At 36.2% G+C, this 19,937-nt stretch overlaps 1 pseudogene; it reads left to right on the forward strand.

The window, feature by feature from the left end:
• Positions 1-19,635, forward strand: part of LOC136030653 (cationic trypsin-3-like) — a 65,213-nt pseudogene extending 45,578 nt beyond the window's left edge.
• Positions 19,636-19,937: the final 302 nt, after the last annotated feature.

Raw genomic sequence — 19,937 nt, forward strand, 5'->3', positions numbered from 1 at the left:
CATTCCAACTCGCATAACTAACACTACCGCTTCTTTGTTTGATAATATTTTTTCATCTTTGACGTTGGTGCGAAATTCTATATTGATGAGTGATATCTCAGACCATTTTCCTGTTTTTTCCATGTATGATTTTTCCAATTCATTGCAAAGGAGGAGCCAAGAAGCTGGTTTTTCCTCTTTAAAATTTAATGATCAGGGCTTGCATATTCTTAGGTCACGGTTGGCAGGTCGTTCGTGGAGTATTTCTGAAAATGGATCTGACATAGATTCTTTGTTTAATTTGTTTTATGATTCTCTGAAAGAAGTTATCTTTGATACATGTAATGCACCCCAGTCGAATCTAGCATCGAAAAGAACAACCCCTTTGAATCCCTGGATGACCCCTGGACTCCTCAAAAGTTGGAGGAAGAAAAATTATCTTTGGAAGGCTTACAGATGCTCTAAGCTATTTTCGCGTGATTCTCGGCTTCAACTTTTCAAAGCTTATAGAAGAGTTTACAATTCGCTTTGCCGAAGGGCTAAATCGTTATTTTATCATAGAAAATTCTCTGCGTGCGGTAAAGACATTAGGAAGACATGGCAAGTAATCAATTCTGTTATCAGGCCATCTTTTCTGCCTCCTTCTGTCCCTTCAAGTGTTGTGATTGACGGGAAAAATGTAGAGGGTGAGCTAAAAGTTCAAGACGCGTTTACTTCCTATTTTGCTAATATCAGCAAAACTACAGCCTCTTCTGTAAGTCCTTCTTCTTCTCTACCTGATTTTAGGTCTTATATAGGACCACCTTGTCCTAAATCAATGGCATTGTAACCTGTCTCTGAAGCTGAAATAGCCAGAATTGTCAATTGTTTGAGGGGTTCTTCATCCTCTGGCCCAGACCGTATTCCGACTAAGGTTGTCAAGTTCATTCTTCCTGTCATTGTGTGTGCCCTCACGAGACTTGTCAATCTTTCTTTTGAAAATGGTGTCTTCCCAAGTGCTCTAAAGTGTGCTCGTGTTATCATCCTTTTTAAAGGTGGATCAAGGAATGATCCTGCAAATTATCGTCCCATATCTCTTTTATCAGTGTTTAGTAAAATTTTTGAAAAAGCTCTGCTTTTTCGACTTCTTGATTTTCTTAATTCTAAACACTTTTTTCATGATTTTCAGTTTGGTTTTAGGGCGAAACATTCAACTGAGCATGCATGTGCAACTCTCTTGAATTATTTAAATTCAGCTCTTGACTCTGGTTTGATACCTGCTGCTCTTTTTCTTGATGTTCGAAAAGCGTTTGACTCATTAACACACAAGATTCTTCTTCTGAAAATGTCCCATATTGGTATAAGAGGGAATGCTTATTCATGGTTTCTATCATATTTATCTGGTCGAGTCATCTCGGTTCATCCGGACTTTTCTAATCCTTCTGGAATAGAGTCTGGTGTTCCACAAGGATCTGTCATTGGGCCGATACTCTTTTTAATCTACGTCAATGACCTTATTAATGCGGTTAAAAATTTAAAACCTACCATTTGCTGTCGTCTTTGTCAACTAGTATCCGTCACTAGCTGTGACAAGAGTTTGCTTTTGCTGATGACAGTACTCTTTGCACAACTGGTAGAACTGAGTCTGATCTTCGTTCAAGGATGATAGCCCTTTTTGAAAGAGTTATCGAGTGGTTTGATGTAAATTATCTTGCCTTAAATGTCGAAAAGTCCTGTTTTCTCATTTTCTCCAGAGTCTCAAAGGCTTGCCCTGATTTAAATGAAATAAATGTATCAAGAGGTTCTCTAAGTAGACCTAAGGATCGTTACGTTCGATTCCTAGGCATCTTGCTTAAAGAAAATCTTTCGTTCAAGCATCATATTGACCTGATTGAAATGGAAGTCTCCAGGAGTCTCGGAATCCTTAGAAAGCTTAAATACAAATTTCCAGGCTCGATTCTTAGAATCTTGTTCTGCAGCCTAGTTCAGTCTTATGTTTCATATTGTTCTATTAATTGGATGTCAACTTTTCCCTCATCTCTGAAGCCACTTTCAAAACTTTATGATAAAGCAAGGACTCTTATTCAGGAAACTAACCGTTTTTCACTTAAACCCTTACTTGATTTGAAATCTCTCTATTTTCTTTCTTGTTATTCTTTCATTTTTTTTACAGTTGCACGGCCATCTTCCTGCTGTCCTATGTAATAATACATCTTTTGTTTCTGATCAATCGACTTATCATCTCCGCACTTCCAACAATTTACTGGTTCTTCACACACCATCAGTGAGGTCTGACTTCAACCCTCTGACAGCTTGCAACAGGATCTGGAACATGCTCCCAGAGCTCGTACAAAACTGCCACTCGCTTGGTATGTTCAAAAATTATGTTAGAGATTTTCTAGCTAGTAAATAATTTTTTTTGTTTGTTGTTTTTTGTTTTTCTTTTTTTGTTTTTTTGTCTCTTTATTTTTTATTCCGGTTTCCCTTGGAGTTGATGTCTCTGGATTGAGTTGGATATTTAATTGAGTTGGTGAAATCATGTGCTACCCCCTGCCTAGCTTGTCATTTTTTGGAGATTATTAAGGTGGGTGACTCAATTTTGTTTTTTGGTTTTTGTTTATATTTTTTGTTGTTGGTATTTTTTTCTCCCCTGTTCTTTCCCGGCCATGGAGCCTTATGGGGGAGATTGTCTTGAAGTAATTTTTTGTTTATGGATTTTAATGTTAAATAAAGAACTCAGAACTCAGAACTCATGGTGACCTAAACCATAGCATCAGTTCGGAAATTGTTGAAGATTATGATAAAAGTAACACCGAGGGGTATTTTGCATGCATGCATCATCGTCATGTCATTATCATTGCCATTATGGCGGTCTTCTAAGTCATGGTTCCTCGCAGTAAACTCACCTGACGACATCACCAGCGTCATTAGTGTCACCTCATCTTCCAACATCTTCAAAAGTGTCCCTTCAAAGCACTACCTACATACATCTTTACCTCATTCGGGCGCTTCCTACATCTGTATGTCTTGATCCTTTGTCCCCCTAGCCAGATTTCCCACGAGATTTTTAGTGGTTGGATTTTGCATTAGCTGAGTTTTACTGAAGAGAATTCTGCTTGGATCAAGTTTTCCAGTGCGAATTTCGTTAGAGGTGAGTTTGACTGGGTAAAATTTTTCGTGGGCTAGGTTTTGCTGGTGTGAGTTCGGGTGAAGATTGCGTGGGTTGAGTTTGGGTTGAATTCTGCATTGCCTGAGTTTTCTCAGGTTAAGTTTTGCGCTCAAAGAATTTATTGGTAAACACATCCTTAGAGTTTATTATTGAGCCAACGGTCGTATAAATGTCTTTAAGAAAGAAAATGACGGATATGCAAGTCTACTCAAGGTAAAAGCTACAGCCATCCCTCTATGTGAACTGGAACTTAATTATGTGGTTGTTTATCTTCCTGTTTTCCAGCGTAGACCCAAGACAACTCCAAGTTCTGTTGGGAGGTCATGATCTCACCAATGAAGAAGCAACAGAAGCAATTATTCGAACGTTATCTGGATTAATAAAACACCCTCAGTTTGTAAGAAAACTTTCAATAACGACATAGCTTTGTTGCGACTCAACGAACCTGTGCAGTTTACTCGCTCTGTGTCTCCCGCTTGCCTGCCGGTACCAGGTATGCTATTTATTTTTTTTTGTTTACATTATACATTACAATTTTGTCATAATTGATAGATCGATATCCAGTAGCAGTGTTTTGCTTGGCTATCACATGGCTGATCTTGGGACACCATTGCCAGAAAGATAGAGGGTACTTTAAAATTTGTGGACTTGAAACATTACATAACGGAACGTTTCATCTCTTCTCATTGCTATTTCTAGAAAAACAATTAAAAGGATAGGATCAAGATCCTTCAGAGTCATTTGTGGTACATAGGTCGTTGTGTCAACGTTTCAGTTGATTTTTTTTTTAAATTTATTTATTTACAGGGACAAGTAACAAAACCTATCGATCAATCTTGTCCTTGTGGCAGTGATAGTTTAACCTCTAGTCTTGTATTGCTAAGCAGATGATCATTTCACTGTGCCAACACAAAGTAGAAGCACAGTTACTCTTACAGAAATGAGACATGTAATCATAAAGAAACAGTCCATTGTTAAGTAAAACCAAAGAGAAGAAGAGAGATAACTCTGCTGTACTTCCGTAGTAAAGAAGTGGCATTTACCAAGAATAGACAAAAATTATATTTTTTTAAACTATTAAACTATCCTTAGATGCATTAAATGGCCTCATAGTCAGAAGTCTGGGAATATTTTAAGCGAGTATGAATAAAGCAAACACGATTGTTTTTTTTTGCGCGAAATTTTAAGCCAGTAAAAATGACAAACACTTCTTGAATTACAGTGATTTTTAAAATTAACTGTCTAATGTCAGCAGTTAAACCAAACTAAATTTGATTCATGGAGAGATACAAATTTATATTACATGTCTTTTTAATCAGAGGCTGCACATCATTTCACGTATATATCCATTTTCTATTTTAATTATATTTTCCTATAGAAAAAGATACGATGAGGGGTTTACAGAAGAGAGAAGTGAGAAAATTAATGATGTTCGTCCAAAAATATAAATTACCACAAATTCTAGTTTGTGATTGAGAATGATGGTGACCTGAAAGAAGAAGTAGAAAATATGTAGTTAGTTTTAAATACGAAATTAAAAGAAAAAATTGTTCTAATGAGGCTATTTATAAGTAAAAAAAATTCTACAGAAAGACTAATTGTACGAACAAAACATTCCACATCTATGAGCCCAAAAAAATCCACTTAGTTATGGGCAATTTTCTTTAGAATAATTGGTTTTGTGCCCCAGGTTTATTACTTCTGTCTCAGAACGACATTTGAAAACGAAGAATTCTGAAATTTGGGTTTCACCTAGTTTATACATGAAACTATTCACCTATAGACTAGTTTTGAGCGACCGTCAAGAATTCTTTGTTGGACAAGAATATTCGTTATCTGCTGTCCAGAGATTAAAACGAACAAAATTTATTACGTTTTGAGAGGGATTGCCTCCTCCTCAATGCTGCACTCTGTATGGTAAATTTTTTCTTAGAACTTTTAAAAAAGCTTATTATTCTAATTAAATGGCTCTTGTGTTTCAGGAGTAATTCTTAGATAATTGGAACAACAAGTCAAGCTTTAGCGTAAAGAGAGAGGTATTGAGGACGAGACAATCCCTCTCATATATATATTAACTTCTGTTCGTTTTAAGAATTAATGTTGCTTCTTACTTACATTAGAAAAAACTTTCTTTCTAATTTAATTTAATACTAGAACAATGAACAGTGTAAAGAAAAATATTTGTCCCTTACCAAGAATGAATACTTTGTATATGTCACACAAACAATATAGGCTACCGTCACGAGCCTAGAAACTGTCTGAATAATTTGCCACATAATAAAATACAACAATCTAATTAATTAAATATGGAAAAACACGTGCAGCACAACAAAACAATGAGACAAGAAAATATTATTAGAAATAACGCACATACTAGAACACTGTCAGGTTTTGTCGTTAACCCAAAATCGCACTAACTTTTAGAATGTGTTTAAAAGTTCTTTGGGACAGTTTTCTTTAGGCTGAAAGAAAATAGAGTCCAAGTCACAATCTCTTCAGGTTATTTCACTTTAGGAGTTGAGTGTGAATCTCCTTTCAACTTTTATAACAACCGCTGTGAAATCATGTTAGGTAAAATGCCTCTTCGTCTATCACGGTAATATCTAATGGTCTGTTTACATCTCTAGATACCACTTTACAAATGCTCCTTGTTTACAGTTTTGTAGGGTGATTACATGTTGCAAAGGCAGCTCAATGATCTAGGTATTTTATATTTTTAAAGTTGTGTTCCAATTTCGGGAACACTTTTTTCTGGATTTCTTTAACACTTGAAACTGCAATCTTACAAGGTAACTCTTAGAAGTCGCTATTTTGTTTCAAATTTGAGCTCACTCTTTCTTGTTTCCAACGGATTAATTTCGAATTCATCAGAAGTGTCTCCGAATATTTTTGTTCTTATATTGGTTGTTAATTTTAACTGTTTGAATTTTTCCAAAGGGAAGAGCTCTTAACACAGATGTGTAGATCCTCAGCTTTTGTACCCTATTTTATTATCAGAAGTAATTGGCTTCGTTTTTGCTACATATTTTGTGTTTCCAATTACTTTAGAACTTGCAAGAGGGCAAAATAGGAAAAATTCAATCCCAATCAGGCCTATCTGCTTAAAGTCAATTAGCCTACTTAATCTGGTAGGACCTCGCAAGCTAACCAAGGTCTATATTGTACAATTTGCATTTTGACTTGACTCAGCACAAAAATTGTTGATTAAATATCACTTCTAGAGAAACATCAGCTTTAATCATGTTACAGTAAAGACTAATTACATTAATTACGTAATTTTCTTTGAAATTCTCCGCTTTTTAATGAATTTGACAGACTCTACAATATCTGTTCGATAGTAGTAATATTCTCTGTCTTTCCATGTCAAATCAGAAGATTTAACTCTTACAAGTTCCTCATAATTTCGATAAATAATAAATTGAACTTCAATAGATCTTAATCTGTTATAACAATAGCACTCAAGTTGTTGGGTCAGACAGAAGCTGTTTCTTTCTGTAGTTTATTTGAGCTTAGCGTGAGAGTGTGTATATACACTACATTGTAGGTATATAAAAATTAAATGTTTTAGTTTGTATTTTGGTTAGTTTAGATTTTGGTTTGGTTTTTGGTTCTGGGTGACCTGATTTCCATAATTCTCTGTTGTATTTTCCATAAACTATTTTAAAGTCATTCTACTTGGGTATATTTCATTAGGATTAGCCTAACTTCACTTCTTGAGTGTTGTTGCTATAACAGATAAGTACCTTTTTAAATTCTATGGATTTTCTTTAGACAGAAGTTACACCCATGAAAATGCAACAGTAATCGGCTGGGGAAGACTGTCCGAAAATGGTCCGATTTCACCGGTCCTTCGTCAATTGACCGTGCCAATTTATTCGGACTCAGCTTGCAAAAGCTCCAAATATGGAACAAAGGCCATAACAGAAAACATGATGTGCGCTGGTTATGACAATGGCAAGCTTGACGCGTGCCAAGTAAGTTACTACATACTTTCATTCAGATAGTTCGTTTTTTTTTATTTTTTTTTGTGCCAAATTGACAAGAATTAAATGAAGAGATACTTAATTTGACTCCTTCCTCTCTCTCTTTTCCTTTTTACGAGCTTAAGATAAACTTCTATTTAGGTCTATCTTCCGCTTGCAAGTTTTTAGTACTTTATTTTTCTGCAGTCCTATGATTTTAAGGTTTCACCTTAAAAGGATAATCTTCTATTATTCAATAGTCAAGATTCATTTCTAATCATCTATTGAAAACATCATTTATGAATTGACTTTGCATATTTTTTTATATTTGAAAAATCTATAGAAAAGATGCGAAAAACATGAGAAAATATTTTCCTGATTTTAAACAAGTTTATATCAGTTTCTAAGAAAGAATCTAGGCAATTATAATTCTGGTTTAGTGAATCCATATACCTGAAACTAATAAAACCAATGATAAGTATCTTGTCCTCTGAATGCAAATTACAGCTGTGGACTTGTCGTAGAATTGCAAGTTACACAGGGGTTAACTTGCAGTTCTCCATTAATCATTTTATTTACAGATTTTCACTTCTGTCCATCCTTCTCTCTAGTCTTTTTATATGCATGTTGAAAGGCTATTTAACTTATTTTAGGTTTTCTTCTCATTTAGTTTTTGTTAATTGGGACTTGATACATGTAGTGTGAATAAACATATGTCATTTTTTTTTTTACTATATATCGATTTTTTTCGTTTTATTCCTTTAACCTGTTTCATTAGTTGGTATTTATTTATTACTTATCTTCTTACTCTATTTATTATTTTATATGCTTTTATAAAACTAAGTTTAAGTTTATTTAACGTTCGCATCAATCTTATGTTTCCTTTTTTTTTAATATTTTCCCCTACGTAAAATAACCTTACTTTCGCAATTTTATCGATACCACGCCGATACACAGACTACGCGGACGCCTTCCTTATTTTTAGATTGGTGCTCTTTATTCTCATGTTTGTCTTTTCCGTTTAGATGTTCATGGTATAACCATGGAGGTCATATCATCTCCCAAAAACCTGAAAGATGCATATAAAGTCAGGTGTCTGTCTGGCTTTGTTTCCGTAGAATTTGGAGCTAAATTATTCAAGCTAAAAACGTGAGAATGTTACCGAATAATTGTGGCGCCATAAGAATAAAATTGACTATAAAACTGGAAAAATTGAGAACTGGATCTATGACAACAAATATGCAGAGGGCCAAAGACCTGAACTGTCTACCATGGCGATCAGAGGGAGCGACCTCAGGCCATATTTGCAAGGACTGAATGCCCGAGCTGGCAACTGTTGAGAGGAGAAAGAGGCAGCTCAGGCTACATTTATAAAGGTCGAAGATCTAAAAAGTGAGGGAGGAGACTAAAAGCTGGTGAAGACAGCTAAAAAAAAAACACATATAGTATAATAAATATGTTCCGTTTCTTGACCTCATCATAGTTGATTTAATTTACTGGTGCACGGGGTTGAAATAAGAAATCGTTTTCCAATCGATTCCGTGACATGGCAAAATGCAAGGGAAATATATAATTTGGGCTCTATATTTGTGCATTAGGGGGGCATTGGGGATGAAGTATAGTGTAGCTGCAGTCGAAATGTGTTAACTGCAATCATTCTGCATATTGCCAAGTAAGAGTTGTGCTTCCTTTACATGTTTCTTTCTCAATAGCCCCTAATATAGGCGTATACCCTTACTTATGTAGACTCACAACGCATAATATCAGTAAAAAAAGAAAATAAGCCAAAGGCCCGTTTCTCTCTATTTAGTAAACTTGCTGTTAGAATGAACCTTTGACGCTGCGTCTGTGTAGCCCTTCGATCACTTCTTATATTCTCGGATCAATATATATACAGCGTCATTGACATTTTCCTGTCTCAACGGTGCCCAGATTCTAGATTTTTTTCTTGCATTAAGTCTGTTGCTAGTTTTATCAGGGATTTGGCTATAATTCACGTAGTCAGCGTCAAATCAGGGACATTCAAGAATGCTGTGATTCAGAGGCGCCATTTGGGCCAAATCTTGGGGTGGGCATGGGGCATTTGACAGAACTTGAGACTTTTATTATGAATCTAAACTACTTTTAAAATTTACAATTATTAATAGCAAATACCGTAATTACCCCAAGGGTCGTCAGGTAATTACGCTTTTTGGCTAATAGGCGTGCAGTTAGTTCAAATAATTTGAACACAACGGATTATGTTGGACATAATGGATAATTATGGCCGGAAGAGCCTTTGTGATGGAAGCTTGGCCCCCCCCTGGAAAATCTGGGGTGGGTGTTTGCCCACCCCTAACCCCCCCCCCCCCAAATGGCACCTCTGCTGTGATTACAATCTTAATTTTTCTGTTTTAAACAGCAGACGGGCACTACTTATTCTGAATGTCAAGTTCAAATATCGGGTACTTGACATGTCAAGGATGTGTACTCGACCTTAGCATGGAGCAAAAAAAAAAGTTTGAATGGAATCCGTGACGAACAACTATAAAGACAACGTATATGCTAATGAGACTCACATTAATTAATCATACTTATGAGGAAATTTATTTTCAGGGTGATTGTGGAGGACCTTTGCATTATCATGCAGCAGATCGAAAAATTGACATAATTGGTAAGTAAAAGATGTACTTGATATATTTATTGAAAAATAAATTTTGACACCAGTTCGAAAAATCGGCACTTGTATGTTATAGTGACTACACTCAAGCTCTTGATCTGAGTAAAATTGGCTTCTCTGTCGGTATTCGGAGATAATTAGTCCCTGTGAGATAAACTACTATGCAGGTATATTTTAATTAGATATTTAATACATAGAGTTAGTTAGGTTAGATATTTAATATAATTCGTTCTGGGCGGTCTCCTTTACATAATTCTCTGTTGTAGTTTCCATAATTTTGTTGCTAAAGCATTATATTTTTTTATTATATTTGGTATATTTCATTATAATTAACCTCACTTCACTTCTTGAGTGTGGTAGCAATAATAGACAAGTGGCAAAAAATCCTAGAGGGGTCAAACTTACTTTCCCATAAATAGCATAATGTGGGGTGAACAAACAAAAACCGAATAAGATAAAATTAAGCCAAATTGACTGGTAGGCAATTTTTGTGCAATTCTATGCGGTCTGAAGAGGAAAATATTCCTGTCCCATAGGGATCAGACCATGGAATTCAACAGTGAAAGCAGCGACAAGAAACGTAAAATCCTGCATTGTTCAATATTGCATGTTCAATAAGATGTGTAACTATAATATTTGTACTTTTTTATTTGGTTCCGTCTGCGAGGACGCTTGCGGTAATTGAAATTTTAACCACAAAAAAAAGCTGTACAATTAAGCAATGAGTTTCACTGCTATTAAATGGGTTTATAACAGAAAAATGCTAGACATTGATTTTTATTTAATTCAATGTTTCCCTAACATTGTGTCATTTTGACTGAAAAGTCTGCTGCCTAAAGGGACTAGTTTGAAAATAAGTTGTAAGACTATTGCTGTGGCATGGTAGAAAATGAGGTTAGTAACAGGTTTCGTATTAAATCAGTACTTAAGCAGGGTTGATTATTTTGATGAATTATTTTGATGGATTTCATCCTTAGGACCACAGCAAAGGCAATGGGAGAACATGGACTCAATTGGGGAAGTAAACTCTCATAGGCTTAGATTATGCTGATGATTTGAAAATTATAGATGAAACAATTATCAGAATGAATGAATTTTTGGAGGTTTTGAGAGTTCATGGTGCAAGAATAGGTTAAAAATATTAAGAACGACTTCTTCGCTAAGACTGGGAACAAGTGAAGGTGAAGAAGTTATGTTGGGTAGCCAAAATGCCGATGAATTGAAGAGCTTCATTTACCTAGGAAGTATTATTAGTAAAAACGGCGGGTGCAGTGACGACTAGCAGTGACGATTTGCTGTAGATTAGCAAAGACCCGGGGTGTTTTTCATAGTTGAAATTTTTTTGGAAGAATACGAAGATAAGTCTGCGAACCAAGAATAGAGTATCGGAAGCTACAGAGATGACAATGGTCAAGTATGGCTTTAAAGTTTGTGCGCTCTGGAAGACAGAGGAGCATTTGCTAGAGGTTTTCCAGAGAAATTACTTTCAGGTTGTTTTTTGGTACCCGTCTGACTGATCGCATCTCAAACAGTTTGAAATTATTTTTATTTATTTTTTTACTTTACTACAGCTTTTACTGGCCTTCACGACTTGAAAAATAAGAATGAAAAAAAATAAATAAAATACTTAGATTCCATACCAACAAGGTAACAAAGGTTGAGCAGGAAAGGCTTTAAAGCGTGTAAATATGTTGTAACCCAAAAGTTTTTTTCTCCACAATCTGGGATAAATTAAGGTTTAAGTCTAGGATTTAGCCAGTGAGGGTACTGGTGAGTAGCCATTCAGCTTATTATAAATGTAGGAAAAGGGGTTGATAGTTCCCTTTCAGATAAATGTCTTACCCTATTACCTTTTAACCCTCGCAGAGGGTCAGCAATGAACTAGATGCCGTTATTATTTTTTTCATAGGAAAAGAGTTAGACTAAATAAAAGCATAAATCAAATCTAGGTGACATTAAGCAACGACAGATGAAAAGCAAAGCGGGAAATGAATTAGGAACTTCGACACTTGTGATAATTTTCTAATCACGAACAAGTTTTGAGCATTGCGATACATAATGGCAAAGAATCATAAACAATAGAGTCTTTCGAGCAAGTTTAAAGGAAAAGTACCTAGTAATTTAGCAAATGTTAAAAATCCACACAACTTAAAATTAAAGTTAGCTTAAACTTGTGAACATAAACCCTTGAAGACGTTTACAAGGTGCAGAACCATTCTTCATTTTGGAATTAGTTGCTTTGACTTTTATCTACATTCTTCATTTTGGATTTAGTTGCTTTGACTTTCATCTACATTCTTCATTTTGGAATTAGTTGCTTTGACTTTTATCTAGCAGAGTATTTAGTAGAGGCTGTATTTAGTATAAGGCTGTATTCTAGGTATACAGCCTTTGCACATCCTGGAGATCTGTCCAAGATCCATAAACTGCTTATAACCATAAGTATACTGGATGGGATAGAACCACTCCGTTCAGAAAGAATCACCTTGAGCACCTCGTCAAGGTTGCCAAAACTTTTTGTGACTAAAGTGTCAAATTCAGCAGAAAAGGGACATTTTTAGTGTCCTCCTAGAAAACTAGCCAATATACTTTAAAAGTTGACAAAAAAAGGCTTCAAATGGTTTTCTCGCAACTCCAGGGCCAGATTTGCGTTCTTCTTTTTCAAGTAAAAGCAAAGCGGTTCTTCAAATAAGTAGTCTCATTTAAAACTTCAAATCGCCTTATACGCCAAGAAGAAAAAGAATTTAGTACAATTTCTCTGATTCTCTCGAACCTTCGGTTGTAATAGTTATTCTTCTTCCGAAAACTCAGTAAAGCCCGACAGTTTTCGTTTTCGTTGTCTTTGGCAAAAAATTCGAAAGCGCAGGCTTATTTCAGGAGCTGCAGAAAATTTTGAGTCATTTGTGTTGCGTTTGCGGTTTTACAGGAACGTAACGAAATGTTGTACAACTAAGATGAATGACAAATTGTGTTGTTTAGTTTATGTGTTTTCAGCCAAAATGTCTACTCTGTACGGCGATAAAACCTGTCTTCAGTATGAGCCGCCCCAGCCGTCTCGGCCGAAAAGCGCCATAACGAAGACAGGGCTTAAAATATTTGTGCCAGCAGACCACAGATACGATGTCTGTCGCTGCCGACACGGCTTAATTGCCCTCGCTCCCTCTTTCCCTTCAGTAGCATATCAGATCTTCTACAAAATTTTGTCTACCATTTCCCACAGACTGGGGCTTAATCATTTTAAGCCAGATTGGGCAAAGGTGTTATTCCTCTATCTCATGGTGGAGGAGTGGCTTTTTTTGTAAGTGTACCCTCCCAAATCGGATTCTTTCATCTCCTGAAATAGAGAACAACTCAAAAACTGAAGTTTTATGGCTCTGGACCAGACCCAAAAGACTTATCTTGCATGATTTTTTTGTATTATTTATTACCCTCCTCGTAGTGGATTTAAGAAGGAGCTGACGGCATATCTGCAATTTTATACTGACAGAATTTGCCGCAAGTACCCCTATGCTGCAGTGACATTATGTGGTGATTTTAATGAGCTAGACCAAAAGTGGCTTAGCGCTGCTCTTAGTCTTGATCAGGTTGTCAGGTCGCCTACACGCAGTGATAAAACCCTAGACTTGATTTTTACCAAAATTGAAGATTACTACTTTGCCCCAAAAATTGCCCTTCCATTAGGGAAAAGTGACCATCTATGAATCTTTTGGACCCCTTTATCATCCTTTCCCCCTAAACCATTGATCAGTTATTCAAATAGGCCCATTACTGACGAGAAGATTTCCCATTTCAAAGTAAAACTTAGCTCCAAATCTTGGGCCAATATCCTTTGTCTTACTAATGGTGACTTACTAGTGATGAAATAATGGAAAGTCAATCGCAAATCCACTTTTAAACCATGGATAGATAAAAAAAAATGTTGTGCCTAATAAATGAATGCGATAGACTTTAAGGAAGGATTTTTCCAAGAATCTCGAAAACTTCGAAACATTGTTATTAGTGAAATCTGTAAAGCAATAAAAGAGCACAGTGCTCACGTGCTCAATAAGTTACTGTATTCTAACCCTAAGAATTTCCACAAATATATCCAAGATCTCATGGGAAAGGTCTCTCCTAAGTTTCTCTTGCTGGATAGTAATGGCGACCCTGTGACTGCGGACATCATAAATGATTATTTTGCTTCAACTTGTAAAGTTCACCCGCCACTCCAAAATACACCGGCCAACAGTGCAGTGAGTGAAATTCCTGTGATTGAAATACATCAGACTCAGCTTAAACTCGAAAATCTTGATACAAATAAGTCAGTATACCAGGTGATATCCCTACCAAATTGAGTGTGAAATGTGCCCCTTATTTAAGTGTACCTATAACTGCAATTTTTAACCAATGTTTTGTAGATGGTATTTTTCCAGTGTGTTTTAAGTGAGCTATTATGTCACCTACACCGAAAAACAAGACCCCAAAAGTTCCCTCCGACTTAAGACCAATATCAAAAACCTCTATTTTCTCTAAAATGTTTGAAAGTTTTATTTACAATTTCCTCTTTGACGATATTCAAGATAAAATTAATCCAAATCAGTTTGGCTTAAGGCCAAATCATAGCACCAACCATTGTTTATGTTATATACTTGACACTGTTTTCAATCATCTTGAATTAAGTAGTTCCTACGTTGAGGCTGTTTTTGCTGATATTAGCAAAGCCTTTGAAAACTTGGATCATCAGACAGTTACTGATAATGCAAGGGCTTTAGGTGTCAGAGATTTTGTTTTACGTATGGTAGCTTTTTTTGTCTAATCGTAAGCAATGTGTAGTCCTCCCTAAAGGAGATTCATCAGGTTTTACCTAAATTTCCTGTAGAGCACCCCAAGGGACTACATTGGGTCCTTTAGTATTTTTTATTGTTTTTAACAATGTTTTACCAAACTTTGACAACACTTTTAAATTTGCAGATGAATTGACATTACTTAACTTTTGTCAAACCCCTAACACTTTGGGCGTTAAACTTGAATCACTCATTAACAACTTAAAGAACGACCTTGACAATGTTAAACTCAATCTAAGCATACTGATAAGCAATTTAATGCTATTCTCCTTTTAAAAAAGTGTACCCCAATCAATAATTACCTTCGCATTCCAAATTTAAACATGGTTAAGCTGCTTGGATTGCACTTGGACAATGACCTTAAATGGAAATCTCACTCTTTTCACATATTTAAAACAGGCGGTTTCCTCCTTAAATATTTCTCCCTTCTCAAACGGTTCCCAAATCAATCAAGAACCTTAAAATAATGTATTGTTCTTATATAAGACCTTGTCTTGAATACGCTTGCCCTGTCTGACACCCTGGGTTAACCACATCCCAATGTTCCAAAATTGAAAGCATTAAAAAAAGAGCTATAAAATCTCTACTGGGGACGTCCTATACTACTTACGATGAAGGTTTGGCTAGACTTGAACTCACTACATTAGAATCACAACGTCACCTCCTTACCAGGAACTTTGGGCACAAGTTCCTTAGTTCTGACTATCATAGAGGTTTTCTTCCCCCCTTCAAAGAAAACCCCCAATCCTTCCTAATGCAAGACTTAGTGCTTGTAGAGCTCCAAATACCCAACTTGACTTGTGTCCCCAATTGTTGACCATGAGGTACAAAAACTCTTTCGTTCCCTATTTTGTTTCACATTTTAATAATTGATATAACTTTGTAACTATGTTTATCCCTTAACATTTATTTTATCATTGTATTTGTTCTGACGTGCTTATGCTTCAATGCAAAATTAAACTTTAATGCAGAATTCCTGTACAAGAAATCTGTTCAAATCTTCAGCTTTCATTTTTGAAAAAAGAAAAAAATCAATTTCTAGTGGTTAACCATTTTTGAGAAAAAACTTCGGCTACATCAATCTGATTTCCGTTATTTGGTTTTCTGATTGGTCAGCAAATCGGTCAGGTTCAGATTCATTCTCTATTTTCTCATCCTTTTGGTCAGCCTTGCAGTACCACCTCGAAAAGTTGTTAAGTAATATTGGCGAAATCTGACACCGATGCACCGACGCAGCGCTACGAGTAACCATCTGCTTTACATGCATGAGGAAATCCAGTTTTTATTTCCAACCGATTTCGCAAGTTAGTTTTAATGTTTGTTAGTTGAGAAAATTATCTTTCGGCACCAGCACTTGAGTGAGGTAACGCGCATAAGTTCAACATAAAGGTTTATAGTTCAAAGAATTTGGGAGTGCCGTCAGGATTCTTCCCATCTAACAAGAGCTTCAATAACTAAGATGATGAGGACACTAGCTCTTCACCACCAGACTTCAGGCTCATTTCTTCTTTGGAATCTGGCAGGCTCATGCACTGGTTTTCTAGAGTGTCTCTAGCAGACTCTATCTCGCTCTGACTTTTCCCCAGGAGTTTGCTAAATCTGATGGTTCTAATGGACTAATCATTTCAACAGTTCCATTCATGGCAACTTTCGGGTCTAAATACTCGAGAGCTTGTAACGTCTTATCTTTATGATTAACCCACTTTCTCATCTGCTTCACCAGTTCGACGTAGAATCCCAAGCAAGTCAGCCTAAACCGTTGAACAGCTTTCCCTGATGCTCCTTCTTCATTCACATAAGCATCTGTGTTGGGACCACACAACACATCTTTCACATCTGTGTAGCCTCGGGGATCAAGAGGCAACTCAAGAGCATCACTTCTGTTCAGGATTTCTAGGTTCATGAAGCATCTCATGATCACTTTCAATGTCGATCTGAAGCTTGTTATCAAAGTGTGGATCATTGTGTCCCCATACTGGAACTGTACGTTCAATGTATTTACCTTACCAAGCACAGAAGCCAGAAAGTATAGATATGCCTTAGTTGTAGGCTCTTTCATGTAGGCTTGAATCATGGATGCCTTATCTTTTGAAGCCTTGTCTGCAGAGGGTTCCTTTGACTGTTTCACAAAAAAAGGTAACCAGGGTTGACCACACTGCATGTGATTGGGTAGGTACAATTTTGCCAATTTGCTTATGAAATGGCTTGGAAGCTTGGTTGGTTTCGATAATAGTCTTCTGTTTCTGCTTTAAACAGTCCACCAGGTTACAGAATGTAAAGCAAAACATTTTTCACTGTTGTTCTTGCATCCTTTCATCACTTTGGGCAAAAAGCCCATTTTCTTAGTTAGCACTTGGCACACTAGATGTGATGTTCAGTCAATGACAGTATTACATGTTTACAGTTACCAGAGAATTTTCTTGTGGGTTAGACTGTACCCATATAGAACAGGGTCCATCCTCTCAAATACATGTGAAACCAAACTGCATATTTACCAATGGCTTAATGTCTTAATTCAGGAAATCAACTGAGGTTCACCCTCGTCCAAGAAATGATTGAGCAGCAGCAAATCAGATAGTTTGCTACTAACTACTATCCAGGCCGAGCTTCTGCATACTCCTGTAGACTACAATTCATAAAACACCCTAAGCTTTAACTTACCAGCAGCAATATGCATGCTTCAGTTTTTTATCAAAAAAACTTTTTCTAAACTCTCTTGAACAAGTCACATGTTTCACCATGTTTGAATTTTTGCGCTTTTGAAAAGAAAAGCAGTGCGAATACGATAAAAAAAAATCCCTAAGACGGAAACGAACCTGAAAAGCACAAATTAAAAGCAGTTGCAGTTAAGAAAAAACTGAAAATAAATACATATGGTACTGATTTTGAAAAAATGCCAAAGTGTACTTTTTTTCAAAAAGTGGCCTTTTTTCACCCAATAGTGGCATGGTGTCACCCAGAGTGAAAAAGTGTCAAAAAAGCACTAAAAGTGTCCTTTTGGCAACCCAGCACCTCGTTGGCAAGCTTTATTCTTAAAATTATCCTAGACGATTTTTTTAGAAAATATTTAGCAAATCTCCTTTCTTTAACGCCCATGCTTCTTTGCGTATCTAGCTACGCTGATCTCTATTTTCCCGCCCCTAGAAAACTTCTCAAAGGCGAGTGATAATCGAAGTTTAATAGAAGACTTAGACCTCTTAGTAAACCTGCACATCGCCTCCTACTGGCCAAATACATTTTTATCGATGAGCCAAGCCATGTATCTTGCTGATTATGACTAGCATAGGCATAGTTAAACTCCTCGACATTGTTTTAGTTTTCCAGGTTTGTTTGCAGAGTATAAATCAGATAATACTTTTTCTTCACCATCTTGTACCCCGATTTTACTTTAGGCTTTTAAACCCTCCTCCCCAAAAAACATCATCAGAACTATTAGCTAACTTTGACACATAGCTTATCTGATCTTTATTCATTTCGTAGATCATACTATTTACTTGATATAAGCATAATGTAACTATATAGTTTGATTTAACTAGTTTTATAACTGTAATTATATTACTATAATTATCTGGAATACCTTACAGAGGAAAGATTTCGGTAACCCTTGCTTATCATCTGAATCAAAGGTCGGCTCTATAATCAATAAAACTTGTCGCTTGTGTTACTTTTAAATCTAAACATTTTCAATCTTACTTCTACGCAAGTTAAAAATCTGATTTGTCTATCCCTTACCTTTTCGAAAATAACTCTGTTGGCATCTGAAAACTTTATCTAGGGAGAACCAGGGATTTAAAATGGAATTAGCATACCTTGTAGTTTGCGAGCGGTGTAGTCAAAACTTATTCTCCTGTAATCAAACAGTTCGTGGTAACGAACTGTAGTAAGGAGCGACCCGGCTCAATAGTAAGCAAAACCCTAAAAAATAGAATTTTGACACCAATAGCTATTTCAAAAGAATTGCATTTTAATGCTGATTTTAAATATATAAGTTTCATCAAGTTTAGTCTTATCCAACAAAAGTTACAAGCCTGAGAAAATTTGCCTTATTTAGAAAATAGGGGAAAACACCCCCTAAAAGTCATAGAATCTTAACTTCCTGCTCTTTACGCTAAAGTTTGGCTCTTTCTCTCAACTCTACTTTTTGAAACAGTAAAAAACTTTAGCGTAAAGAGCAGGACGTTGATGAGGAAGCAGCCCCTTTCATATGCGAAGTAATCTCTGTTCGTTTTAAGTTTTAATGTCGCTCCTTACTTTCAGTTAAAAAAAACTTGTTTTTTTTTTTTATTCAAAGATAGGTCGATGTAATTTTTCTGATAAAAATGCACTATCAAAGTTTTAAGAAGATCTCCCAGAACTTTTTTTTCCCTCTGCAACGTCCCGGCACTGTTCAAGAACTGTAAGCAACATAAGTAAATGTCTTCTTTTTTTCTTATATTTTTCCCACTAGAAAGGTCCCGATAGTTGTGGTTTTTGCCTCTCCACAAGGATAAACCGCTAATATTAACTAATTCCTGGTGCAAAGGCTGATGTAATACGCACCCAGTTTGAGAAAATACAGCAACTTCTAGCTGAAAAAGGATAGGTCTGCCCAATTCTTCTAATATAAGATTTACATGCTAATATAAGACGATTTAACATAGCTAATACTGTGTCCCCTGCGCTTTTATATCCTAATTGCAGTACCTTGACAACTAAAATAAATTAATTTTCAGGAGTTGTATCGTGGGGTCAAGGTTTTGACCGAGCTGGTTTTCCAGGAGTCTATACTCGTGTTGGGAGATACTTATCCTGGATAGTTGAGAATACACGAGACGCTTGCTACTGCGGTAGACGTGAAGGAAGGACGACTTCGGATATTTGGACCAAATAGTGATACCAATTTAAGAGTCGGTATTAGTGCCACAACATCACTCTCAATCCAGGGCCAGTAATGTGAGTCAGTTTGAGTGAGGTTTGCCAATTCGAATGCTAGAAAGCGGCAAAACATGAACTTGACATGATGACATTGTATATAGGCTATATTTTTTTAGATTATATACATATTTCATTTCATATATGTTTTTTTCTACTTTTATGGACGTATATCTCGAAAAAATGAAAGACAAGAAATAAAAAAGAATTAAGTAATCGTTTAAAATTAGTTTCAAAAGGAAGCAATTTGTTTTGAAGTTAGCGCTACAAGCGCTTTAGACTACAGACTTGTACTCTTTACAGACACGTACTTAGTAATTTTTACCCGGGTGGGGGGGGGGAGGAGGACCTGTGATCTGGAAGGGGATGGGCCCCGAATCCCTCCCATTGCATGAGGCTCTGACTGTTTGGTACCTAGCAGAACTAAAATTTGGCACGGCATACTGACAGCTGTC

The sequence above is a fragment of the Artemia franciscana genome, chromosome 8 (assembly GCF_032884065.1).
Source record: "Artemia franciscana chromosome 8, ASM3288406v1, whole genome shotgun sequence".
Lineage (NCBI taxonomy): Eukaryota > Metazoa > Arthropoda > Branchiopoda > Anostraca > Artemiidae > Artemia > Artemia franciscana.